The sequence below is a fragment of the Callithrix jacchus genome, chromosome X, assembly GCF_049354715.1.
Source record: "Callithrix jacchus isolate 240 chromosome X, calJac240_pri, whole genome shotgun sequence".
In the NCBI taxonomy this organism is placed as follows: Eukaryota; Metazoa; Chordata; class Mammalia; order Primates; family Cebidae; genus Callithrix; species Callithrix jacchus.
In genome coordinates, this window is record NC_133524.1 from 13,768,026 (window position 1) to 13,777,873 (window position 9,848).

Sequence of the window (9,848 nt, forward strand, 5' to 3'; positions counted from 1 at the left end):
CCTTTCCCAAACTACAGTTCCTCATCTTTATTATCAGTGATGCTTTTGCATTTCTCAGTGCATCTACAGTTCTGTTTATCTCACGGTTCTCTATTCTCCTTCACAATTCCCAGTCCCTCACACAATTCCTTGTTTTTCTCACAACTCCTTGCCTCTCCAACAATTTCCCATCCCTCCCACAATTGTCTTTTCCCTCACAGTTCTACAATCCTCCTTCCTTGTCCATGGTTTTGCTTTCTGAGAGTTTAATTACATGCAGTCAACCACAGTCCAAAAATATTAAATGGAAAATTTCAGAAATAAACAATTAATACATAGGTTTTAAGTTCTGTGCTGTTCTGAGTATCCTGATAAAATCTCATGCCTTAGGAGCCATCTCTGAGATCAGAGATCAGAGATTAGAAGATTGACTGTAGTGATATCACCGTGCTCCTATTCAAATAACCCTTATTTTCCTTAACAATGGCCCAAAGCACAAGAGTAGTGATGGTAGCAATTTGAGTATGTCAAAGAGAAGCTGTAAAATGCTCTTTGAAGTGAAAAATCTCCAACTAACAAGAAAAGGAAAAAACACTTGTACGTTGAGGTTGCTACGATCTATGGTAAAAATGAATCTTCTATCTGTGAAATTGTGAAGAAGGAAAAGGAGGTTCAGGCCAGCATGCAGAACCAGCAACATAGTCATTACTGAAATTTGCTGAAGTGCTTCAAATTGCACATACATTAAAGGACAAAATTATAGAATACTATCCTTGGATGGAATGTAGCATTAAAAGCACTTGTATAACCACGAAGGACTACAATCTCTGCAGCAACATCTTGACAAGCTAAAGAGAAAGAGACGACGACCTCCAATTACAATGTTCTCCAAAAGGTTTTGGAAAACAACAAAAAAAACAAAACAAAACAAAAAACCACCATCGACCATCAAGGATCCCCAACCATCAACTGCTCCTGGCATCCAACCATCAACATCATCATGGCTAGATGATCCAGGATCGCCTGAAGCAGATGGTCCTCCTTCTGATGTGTCACTTGAAGGTCAATGGTAGCCTAATACTACATCACAATGCTTACATCATTCACCTCACTTCATCTCATCACAGTGTCATCTCACATTATCATAAGAAGAAAGGTGACTATAGTACTATAAGAGATTTTGAGAGAGAGACCACATTCATTTAACTTTAATTATAATTTATAAATTAAACAGAGGATATATATAGGATTCACTACTCTTCACAGTTTTAGACATCCACTGGGGATCTTGTACTGGGGAATACTGTACTTTCTTTTCCCCAATTCTCTGTTTCTCCCACAATCCCTTACTTTTCTCACAATTCACCATTCTTTCCTACAGTTCCTTGCCTTTCCTATAGTTTTTATTATATCCCACAGTTCTCTGTTTCTCTCATAATTCTCTATTTCTCCCATAATCCCATGTGGCTCTCACAATTCCCCATTCTCTGACAATGTCTTGCCTTTCCTATAATTCACCATTTACTCCACAATTCCCTGTGACTTCCACAATTATCTGTTCTATCCCACAATTCTCTGTATTCTCTATTCTTCCTCACAATTCTTCCTTTCCCAATTCTAGGAGTGAACAGGATACTTTGGTCTGGTCTTCTTAGAACGATTATAGTGTCTTGGACTTCCAGGTGATGTGGTCTGTCCTGTGTTTCTCCATAAGTAAATGCAGAAAAAGTTTCTCAACTTATAACTCTAAACTCAAAATAGTGTCTCTACAACATATAAAGTATGGGCAACTGTCAAAACCAATACTTTATTTAAAACAGCAGTCCTGTCTCAGTCAGTGCCAAACTTCCTAAAAATCCTTTTAAACTCCCTAAAGTCTAGAAATATAACCTTGCCACTGTTTCTCTCCAAACATATTTTTTTTCTGGCAATTTAAACCCCAGTGACTCCTATGAACTGCTTCCAGCTGCCTCACTGATTGATTTTGAAAGTCAACATTTATAATACCAGAGGCTGACATCTGCAAAACCTGTAACTGTATTTTTTATGTCATACATAACTCATTGTAACATTGAGTCATTTTAATATAACCTTTCTTTTTCTTTTACACTAAGGACTGAGTGTTTACTAAAATTACAGTCATTTATGCTGAATGTACAGTGGGAAAGGCATTTTGACAAGAAACAAAACATCGCCTATGATTCTGATGAGGCTCTAACACTCAAAATGTTTAAATCCCAGTTAAATGTTTGAAACTTTCACTTTGGATCAACTACTATGCTCTGTGAGGGCTTTCCACAGATAAATGTCCAAATGGCTTTGATATTTCTCATATCTTTTTATTTCTCTAAAATCTCAGACCAAGTGGCTTGCTTATTCAGTAATTTAAATTTCTAGAATAATTTTGTGTTCTGGTTCAAGTTGTGAAAAAATGTATACATTCAGAATGGCCTCATTAAACTTTTGGAAATATATTACATATGTTTTCAACTTAATTTTTTAAATTTAAAATTTCACCAAACATTGGCTAATTTGGTCCCATAATTTAACCTCAAAGGGGAGTTTAGTTCTCTACCAGCTCTTCCTTCAAGAAGGAGAAATTCATTATCATTGAGGACAAAATAGTTTTCAGATTGCACATCAAGGCTGGTCTGCTGGGATATGGGAGTGTGTAATAGGAGAAATAAAAAATGTATAAATATGAGTGGGTGGGGCAACTGCTCTTCTGTCTATATCAGGACTCAGCAAAATATGGTCCTTGAACTAAATTCTGTCCAGAAGCTGTTTTTATACATCTATGAGCTAAGAATGGTTTTTAAAAAATGGTTGAAAAACAATTAAAGGAGAAATAATATATCTTTTTTTCTTTTTCTTTCCTTTTTTTTTTTCTTGAGACAGAGTCTCACTCTGTTGCCCAGGCAGGCTGGAGTACACTGGTACAATTTCGGCTCACTGCAACCTTTGCCTCCCACATTCAAGCGATTCTCCTGCCTCAGCCTCCCAAGTAGCTAGGATTACAGGCACACATCACCACGCTCAGATAATTTTTTGTATGTATATATATTTTTAGTAGAAATGGAGTTTCACCATTTGGCCAGGCTTTTCTCTAACTCTGGAGCTAAAGTGCCACCCGCCTTGGCCTCCCAAAGTACTGGGATTCGAGTGTGAGCCACCACATCTGGTCAAGGAATGATATCTCTTAATGAATCCTACTTGATCATGGTGAATAAGTTTTTTGATTTGCTGTTGCATTCGGCTTGCCAATATTTTATTGAAGATTTTTGCATCTATGTTCATCATGGATATTGGCCTGAAGTTTTCTTTTCTTGTTGGGTCTCTGCCGGGTTTTGGTATCAGAATGATGTTGGTCTCATAAAATGATTTGGGAAGGATTCCCTCTTTTTGGATTGTTTGAAATAGTTTTAGAAGGAATGGTACCAGCTCCTCTTTGTATGTCTGGTAGAATTCGGCTGTGAACCCGTCTGGACCTGGGCTTTTATTGTGTGGTAAGCTCTTAATTGCTGCCTCGACTTCTGACCTTGTTATTGGTCTATTCATAGTTTCAGCTTCCTCCTGGTTTAGGCTTGGGAGGATGCAGGAGTCCAGGAATTTATTCATTTCTTCCAGGTTTACTAGTTTATGTGCATAGAGTTGTTTGTAATATTCTCTGATGATGGTTTGAATTTCTGTGGAATCTGTGGTGATTTCCCCTTTATCATTTTTTTTATTGCATCTATTTGGTTGTTCTCTCTTTTCTTTTTAATCAATCTGGCTAGTGGTCTGTCTATTTTGTTGATCTTTTCAAAAAACCAGCTCTTGGATTTATTGATTTTTTGAAGGGTTTTTCGTGTCTCAATCTCCTTCAGTTCAGCTCTGATCTTAGTTATTTCTTGTCTTCTGCTGGGTTTTGAGTTTTTTTGATCTTGCTCCTCTAGCTCTTTCAATTTTGATGATAGGGTGTCAATTTTGGATCTCTGCATTCTCCTCATATGGGCACTTATTGCTATATACTTTCCTCTAGAGACTGCTTTAAATGTGTCCCAGAGGTTCTGGCATGTTGTGTCTTCGTTCTCATTGGTTTCGAAGAACTTCTTTATTTCTGATTTCATTTCATTGTTTACCCAGTCAACATTCAAGAGCCAGTTGTTCAGTTTCCATGAAGCTGTGCGGTTCTGGGTTGGTTTCTGTATTCTGAGTTCTAACTTGATTGCACTATGGTCTGAGAGGCTGTTTGTTATGATTTCAGTTGTTTTGCATTTGTTGAGCAGTGCTTTACTTCCAATTATGTGGTCAATTTTTGAGTAGGTGTGATGTGGTGCTAAGAAGAATGTATATTCTGTGGATTTGGGGTGGAGAGTTCTGTAAATGTCTATCAGGTTTGCTTGCTCCAGGTCTGAGTTCAAGCCCTGGATATCCTTGTTGATTTTCTGTCTGGTTGATCTGTCTAATATTGACAGTGGAGTGTTAAAGTCTTCCACTATTATTGTGTGGGAGTCTAAGTCTCTTTGTAAGTCATTAAGAACTTGCCTTATGTATCTGGGTGCTCCTGCGTTGGGTCCATATATGTTTAGGGTCGTTAGCTCTTCTTGTTTTATCGATCCTTTTACCATTATGTAATGGCCTTCTTTGTCTCTTTTGATCTTTGTTGCTTTAAAGTCTATTTTATCAGAGATGAGAATTGCAACTCCTGCTTTTTTTTGCTCTCCATTTGCTTGGTAAATCTTCCTCCATCCCTTTATTTTGAGCCTTTGTGTATCCTTGCATGTGAGATGGGTTTCCTGGATACAGCACACTGATCGGTTTTGGATTTTTATCCAATTTGCCAGTCTGTGTCTTTTGATTGGTGCATTTAGTCCATTTACATTTAGGGTTAAGATTGTTATGTGTGAATTTGATACTGCCATTTTGATGCTAAGTGGCTGTTTTGCCTGTTAGTTGTTGTAGATTCTTCATTATGTTGATGCTCTTTAGCATTTAGTGTGATTTTGGAATGGCTGGTACTGGTTGTTCCTTTCTATGTGTAGTGCCTCTTTTAGGAGCTCTTGTAAAGCAGGCCTGGTGGTGACAAAATCTCTGAGTACTTGCTTGTTCGCAAAGGATTTTATTTTTCCTTCACTTCTGAACCTCAGTTTGGCTGGTTATGAAATTCTGGGTTGAAAGTTCTTTTCTTTAAGAATGTTGAATATTGGCCCCCACTCTCTTCTGGCTTGTAGTGTTTCTGCCGAGAGATCTGCTGTGAGTCTGATGGGCTTCCCTTTGTGGGTAACTCAACCTTTCTCTCTGGCTGCCCTTAGTATTCTCTCCTTTATTTCAACCTTGTTGAATCTGACGATTATGTGCCTTGGGGTTGCTCTTATTGCGGAATATCTTTGTGGTGTTCTCTGTATTTCCTGCATTTGAGTGTTGGCCTGTCTTGCTAGGTGGGGGAAGTTTTCCTGGATGATGTCCTGAAGAGTATTTTCCAGCTTGGATTCATTCTCTTCGTCCCCTTCTGGTACACCTATCAAACGTAGGTTAGGTCTTTTCACATAGTCCCACATTTCTTGGAGACTTTGTTCATTTCTTTTTGCGCTTTTTTCTCTAATCTTGGTTTCTCGTTTAATTTCATTGAGTTGGTCTTCGACTTCAGATATTCTCTCTTCTGCTTGGTCAATTTGGCTATTGAAACTTGTGCATGCATGCTTCGCAAAGTTCTCGTATTGTGTTTTTCAGCTCCTTTAATTCATTCATATTCCTCTCTAAGTTATCCATTCTTGTTATCATTTCCTCATATCTTTTTTTAAGTTCCTTAGTTTCTTTGCATTGATTTAATACATGTTCTTTTAGCTCACAAAAGTTTCTCATTATCCACCTTCTGAAGTCTAATTCCGTCATTTCGTCACAGTCATTCTCCGTCCAGCTTTGTTCCCTTGCTGGTGAGGAGTTTTGGTCCTTTCTAGGAGGCGAGGTGTTCTGGTTTCTGGTGTGTTCCTCCTTTTTTCGCTGGTTTCTTCCCATCTTTGTGGGGTTATCCGCTTGTCGTCTGCATAGTTGCTGACTTTTCGATTGGGTCTCTGAGTGGACACCCAGATTGTTGATGATGAAGTATTTCTGTTACTTGGTTTTCCTTCTACCAGCCTAGCCCCTTCGCTGTACGACTGCTGAGGTCCACTCTAGGCCCTGCTTGTCTGGGGTGCAACTCTAGCAGCTGTGGCACAGTGAGGGATGCTACCCGTTTCTTTTTCTGCTATCTTTGTCCCAGGATGATGCCTGCCAAATGTCAGTCTTTTGGATATAGAGGGGTCAGGGAGCTGCTTGAGGAGATAGTTTGTACTTTATAGGGGCTTAATTGCTGAGCTGTGAGCTCTGTTGTTCATTCAGGGCTGTTAGGCTGCTATGTTTGATTCTGCTGCAACAGAGCTCATTTAAAAAACTCTTTTTTTTCTCAAATGCTCTGTGTTGGGGGGTTCGGGCTTTATTTTTCGATGTCTGTTGAGGTGTCCTGCCCAGCTAGGAGGCAGACTAGCCACTGTTTGCCTGCCGAGTCTCCGCACTGCTGTTGTGTGATTCGCCCTGTTCCTGCAGGCTCTGCTGTGGTCTCCGCCATGCCCTGCAGCGGAGTCTCTTCGTTGTAGCGTGTTGCCTCGGCAACAGCAGGCTGTGTCAGCAGTGGGCGTGTATCTCAGTAGGGACGGGTTGCCTCGGCAACGGGAGGCTGCGTCAGCAGTGGGCGTGTATCTCAGTTGGGGCGGGTTGCCTCAGTAGTGGTGGACGCCCCTCCCTCACAGAGCGTCTCAGACCGTCTGCTCGGGATAGTTTGAAATCGCGGTTTTGTTCGTCCCACTGGGTACCCCGAACGCTCTGTCTCTGCAATCCCCTGGGCTGGCCTACTGTCCAAGTCTCGTTCAGTCTCAAGTCCAGCCCTCTCAAGTCTCAGGTTGCCGGTTCAACAGGGCACCCGGACAAGCGCGCCCTGTGGGGATTGCTGGGTCGGGCCGGCTGCCACCACCCCGGCTGCCGGCTTCGCCAGGCAGACTTACTGCCTGGCGTCCCGTGTCTCCCTTACACTTGGGAGTTTCCCCGTTCTGTGGGCAACAAAGATCAGTCTGGAAATGCAACTCCGACTCACCTCCTTGCGGATTCAACGAGAGCTCCAATCCTGGGTTGTTCTCACAGCGCCATCTTGAGTCCTGCTCATAAATAAAGTTTTGTTGAAACACATCCATGCTCATTCAAGTATTATCTGTAACTGCTTTTGTACTATAACAGCAGAGGTGAGTAATTGTGACAGACCACATGACCTGTGAAGCCTAAAATATCTACTATCTGGTCCTTTACAGAACAAGTTTGACAACTCCTACTCCATCTCAATCACTCTTTTTTCTTTTTTAACATTTGTGGCCAGAGCCCTGAGATGTCTCCCTCTCAGAAGATACAAAACGTATGTTTCCCTGGGATGTTAAATTGTGTATGTCTGCATTAGTATAGGTCTTAAGCAGAAAGAGTTCCTGAGGATTACGTATAGCCTAGGCCAGAGCAGGAGTTAACCCTAGCCAGTGGTAAAGAGATAAAATGGATATGTGTCTCAGATGCTTTCAGTGCCCCATTTCTCTCCAGGGAATTGCCAGGGTAAGGGGTAGGGGTGGGGGCAGGCAGTCATGGAAGATATAGGTTTGGACATTTGGAGATCTTGTTGTCTGTTTGGGCACAAGAAGTAGCCTAGCTGAGCCCATAAGTGATAAACAGAAGCTCTCTGGATTAATGTACATCTTCAGAGGGCTGGAGCTGCCCAGAATTCTCCTTCAGCATTGTGGCATTGGGCAGTATGTATTCTGGAATATGTGGCAGGCATGGTGAGACTACGGGATGCTGTGGTTAGCCTGTTGGGAGATATGTACATATATGTTTCTATAGCTCAGATATCTCCAGATTCTCCAGCTTTCAGGGACAACCCTTTCCTTTCCAAGTGACCAAAGAGCAAGCTCCTGATCCCCTTGAGTGGCAAGGAGTCTTACCAGATCCCCTTCCCAGTGATTAGAATTATGGAAGTTGTGAAGGAGATTTGCATGTTCCCCCATTCTGTCCTGGTTGTTGCTTGTCTCTTTCATTTGACAAGCACAGCTTCAGGCTTCTTTGATCAGCTGTCACTTCTTGCCTCCTGACTTTCCCATCTTCCATTGAGCTGCTGCCCTTCTCACACCTCTGTCCGCACCATAGTCAAGATTTTGGCCCCGTCCCACTCTGTAGCAGATGCTAACAGTGCTTCAGCCACATGCCCTTGGCACCCATTGCATTTCAGAGCACAGTGTCTCCCCGTGTGCATTTACTCTCAATAGCCAGCAATGTACCAATGCCCATTTGTAAGTGGAACAGCCTCCAGCTACCTGACCCCACTTTACCTACATGTGGGAATTTATGTATTTCCCAAGAACAGCTCTCAACTCAAGACTGGTGAGTAAGGAGGTGTAAATACCCCAGCTCCCTTGCACCCTGACAACTCTGAGTCACGACCTTTGCTATCTCCAGAGCTCTCCTGTTGGACTGGGCCACAAAACTCTCTGCAGTACTTTGCCCAACATTGTATCTTTGCCTGTGCACCTTCCTTTCCTGGTCCTTCCAACTTCCCTTCTGACTTTCCCTGGTAACACCGCCCAATAAATATATTTTTTTAGGGGCTGCTTTTTGGGACACAACCTTAGTTATACTTTCCTAAAGTACAACCGCCTTTGGAATCAGGCAAGGCGAGGCAAGGCGAGGCAAGGCGAGGCGTAGTTGGGAAAATGTCGCTCAAGAATACAAAATTTCAGTTAGGAGGAATAAGTTTAAGAGATCTATTGTACAATATGGCAACTATATTTAATAACAATGTGTTATATACTTGAAAATTGCTAAGACTAGATAAGTGTTCTCACCATAAAAATAAGTATGTGAGGTGATGGATCTGTTAATTAGCTTGATTTAGTCATTCCACAATGTATACATATTTCCAAACATCATGTTGTATCCCATAAATATATATCATTTTAATTTGTCAGTTAAATAAATAAATGAATAATTTAAGAAATTTTAAAGATAAGCAAAGGAGTGGAAGAAGTGTTTGCATACTAAGTAGAAATGGTCATCACTTAAACATTTGTTCTCTCTCATTTTTCTTGAAAACTTCTACCAAGAAGTTTTTGGTAGATTTTATCTCTCATTGTACTACTTTGGGGAACAGACTGGATAAAAAGAAATATTTCTTCTCTATAAGAAGAAGAGCAGTTCAGACTCACTGATAAATGACAACTGCCCTCAGCCTGAGTGTTGGGGAGATGACAGAGCGCACGCTGAGGGTGGGGATAGAGATGACAGAGTGCACGCTGAGGGAGGAGATAGAAGATGACAGAGCACACGCTGAGGGTGGGGATAGAAGATGATGAAGCTCACGCTGAGGGTTGAGATAGGAGATGACAGAGCACACACTGAGGGTGGGGACAGGAGATGACAGAGCGCATGCTGAGGTTGGGGATAGGAGATGACAGAGCGTATGCTGAGGGTGGAGATAGGAGATGACAGAGCGCATGCTGAGGGTGGGGATAGGAGATGACAGAGCACATGCTGAGGGTGGGGATAGAGATGACAGAGCGCATGCTGAAGATGGAGATAGAGATGACAGAGCGCATGCTGAGGTTGGGGATAGGAGATGACAGAGCGTATGCTGAGGGTGGAGATAGGAGATGACAGAGCGCATGCTGAGGGTGGGGATAGGAGATGACAGAGCACACACTGAGGATGGAGATAGGAGATGACAGAGCACATGCTGAGGGTGGAGATAGGAGATGACAGAGCGCGTGCTGAGGGTAGAGATAGGAGATGACAGAGCGCATGCTGAGGGTAGAGATAGGAGATGA